Source organism: Salvelinus sp. IW2-2015, unplaced genomic scaffold, assembly GCF_002910315.2.
Source record: "Salvelinus sp. IW2-2015 unplaced genomic scaffold, ASM291031v2 Un_scaffold396, whole genome shotgun sequence".
In the NCBI taxonomy this organism is placed as follows: Eukaryota; Metazoa; Chordata; class Actinopteri; order Salmoniformes; family Salmonidae; genus Salvelinus; species Salvelinus sp. IW2-2015.
The window spans coordinates 235,356-238,609 of record NW_019942552.1 but is presented as its reverse complement, the minus strand read 5'-3'; the positions used below and the strand labels follow the sequence as shown (position 1 = coordinate 238,609).

At 40.7% G+C, this 3,254-nt stretch overlaps 1 long non-coding RNA gene across 1 annotated transcript; it reads left to right on the top strand.

Moving 5' to 3' along the window:
- Window positions 1-2,193: 2,193 nt before the first annotated feature.
- LOC139023910 (uncharacterized) lies at window positions 2,194-2,985 on the top strand. Its single transcript, XR_011475134.1, has 2 exons — window positions 2,194-2,326; window positions 2,438-2,985. It is a non-coding gene; the product is annotated as an uncharacterized lncRNA (long non-coding RNA).
- The last annotated feature ends 269 nt before the right edge of the window (window positions 2,986-3,254 follow it).

Sequence of the window (3,254 nt, the reverse complement as noted above, 5' to 3'; positions counted from 1 at the left end):
AGTTACTCTATGGATTGGATTATAGTAAAAAAAAAAATGCTAGCTAGCTAATGTGACATGACAGAATGTTGAGCTCTCCGTCAATGCAGAACAAGACATACCCCAAAAAACATGGCATTGGACCTCTGGGATTGTCAGACTATCAAGTTTAAAGGCCAAGACATCAGTTTAGACCAGACTCAGATAACTTAAGGAGTACGCAACTAACAATAGAGTGTCATATTGCGGACAGAGTTGAGGTGGCTGGCTTTGCGTAGCCCTACAGCATCCAGATGCTGTACCATAGACGGCTAAATTAGATCGCACTCTAAAAAAACTAAGTAGTGATATATTGTTAAATTACTGCAGGTGTGTGCACAAAGTAACTATGGGTACATGTAAATGTCGCGTGCGCAATCGCAGGAGCTGTGTGTTAGGACTAACTATGTTAGAAATGCTTAAAGCTTACGGCCCTTGAGGCTTCCGCATTAAATAGCTAGAGGATTTAAAAATAGAAAAGTAGTATGCTATTGTTAGTAAGTATGTAAGTAAACATTTAAGTTTTATGATGTTACTAAATTTAGCGCTTAGGCTAATGCAAATGAGAATATAGCACAATGAAGCTTGGGCTTATGTATCTAGGGTTGACCTATAGTATTGAGCTTACGGATGTGGTAGGGGTATGATGAAACCAGGAGCTTGGTATATATGTCTCGAGTTTATTAGTAGGGGGCGTAAACGTGATCACTGAGGGCACACCTGGTAAGTACGATACATAATTGTAGTAATAGCAGGCCAGTGTTCTGTAGATGAAAAGAGGTCAAAGCAGTTACGTGGGCAGTTCTTTGACTGAACGAGCTACGGCTACAGTAGCAGTACATACCTGGATGGCCATGGATGAAAACATGGGTGCTGGCTTTCGCCTATTTTGCAGTAGTACTTTATATGTGAAGGAAGATTGGATTGAGAAAGCTTGAGCGGGCGGAGGGAGCGATATTGGCGGCGGTGCGCAAGTTTGCTGGGCCATGGGAGGCATTCAGTGAGAATAATAGTATAACTTTGCCATACTATTGAAATGCAAAATTGGAGAAAGAACATGTCGCAGATATTTCACGATATATCAGAGATAATTCTGAGTGTGTGCTCTTCTATAGTATTGGCACAAGCTTTAGAGATTACGTTCTTGGAGGCACGACGCAATAGTCAGGCCTTAGAGACTTTATGCAGGCAGTAAGTAATGCTGTTTATCAAATACAAAAAACGTAACCTACGAGATTGGGATTAGCCAGAATCGTAGATTTTATGACGTCCATATAATCCATTAACATGCAAAAGGCAAAAAAAGATAGTTCACTAGGGTCTGCACCCATAAGAGGCAAAGATTTTACTTTTAAAGGACCATGCACTGTTTTAGGTGTCATAGTTGGTTACGAGTAGCAATACGCACTATCTCAAGTTGACAGTGAATTTTGTGTTTAACAACTGCGAATTATATCTACGTTATAAATGTATACGTCAAAAGCTCACTATGCGAGTCTGGGAAATATAAACTCCGGTAGCTTAGTGGACGTGATATAGGCGCGGCTAGATGACTAAGGCTATTATAGTTCATGCAGTATAGCTACGTCAGCTAGCTGGTTAGTCTTATGGGTGTTGGCTGACCAGTGCAGTATAAAGTGGGACGTTTCGATAATTCACTGGATATGATATCATTATTAATGTTTTTATAGGTGATTCTGTGCTACCTTTGTAATGTCCATACGGCACTCAGGGATGGACACATTTATACTATGCATATTCGCCTGATCGTCTCTGTGTAAGTCCTGTGGCTAGATGTAAAATCATCTCTTAGCGCTCTTAGCTAAACGCACTTTCGTTTCCTGGACAAAATTTTAATAAATGGCCTGCACAACTATCTCATGTAAGTCTTGTTTTTGCTGTATTGTGCCAACGTACAGTGGCCTAGTAAGATGATTAAATACACCGGTAGGGCTAGCTATGTTTGTCGTTGCTTGTTGTCAGCTGCGAATAGGAGTACCAAAAATAGCATGCAAGTGCTAAGCACAGTGTGATAGCTGACGGCCTATTTCTTACAGGCACATAGAATCATAGGATGTGATGGAGCACACTGTTTTTGTTCTCAAAGTTGTATGTAATACTTATATTAATGCTGGTGTCAGTTATGTGAAGGAACCCAGACATCTGTGAGCACTGTGACAGGGGTCAACATCCCACAGCTGGTTGGACTGGAGGATGGTACGGTGCTGGTGAAAAGCTATGGCTGGCAACAACACCTGACTCCATACTTCAGGCCGCTGCCACAAATCAAACAGTACCAGCACTTCAGGTCAACAAATTTTTATTTGTATGAGGTTATTCTTATCTAAACTTGGGAGGTGAATTGACGTTATGCAGGGTTGTAATGTCTTCAGATTTTTTGTTATTCCCTGTTTTACAGCTTCGATGCTCTGGAGCCTGGTGTTGTCGCAAATGAACGTTCGGACTGTCGGGACCAGGTTTCAGCTGCTGCGCAACGCTGACATCCTTCCTCCCATAGATGGTCTGCCTGTAAAATCACCACCTGGACTGGACACAGCTAGACAAACTATCTTTTTGACAAGATCAGGGAGTTGGGCAGGACAGAAACAGGCTCTCCGAATATAGATTCCCTTGTTCATGCGTGGTTTGGACGGACCAGTCATCAGAACTATCTGCAGTGCCTCTATTCACATGACTCTCCTAACACACATGCCATACGTTGCAGCTATTTTTTGTTATCCTGCCGCTCAGCCACTTTACCCCTGATTGTATGCATATAACTACCTTGTTTATCACTGATATCGTTATTGATATTGTTCTTGTACATACTGTATATTTTATTCATATTGACACTATCTATTTCTGATATTGCTACTATGCAAGAAACCATTTGGCTGTACCGTTAACACCTTCTGTAGAGACCATCCACTTAGCAAAATATTGATATATAAAATGAATATTAATATGTGTGGTCATAACATGATTTTGTGACATACCACAACAATATCTTGTGACCGTATCAAGTGTCCACCACTTAAATATATGGCGCGTGCATCTGTTTATGTACTGTACATGTGCACCTCACTCAGGTTTCAACTGAGGTTGCATGGCCTTGTGGTATCTGTACATTACTTTACTATTTATATTTTTGTCAACTTTTACTTCACTAAATTCGGAAAGAAAATAATGTACTTTTTACTCCATACATTTTCCTTGATACCCAAAAGTACTTGTTA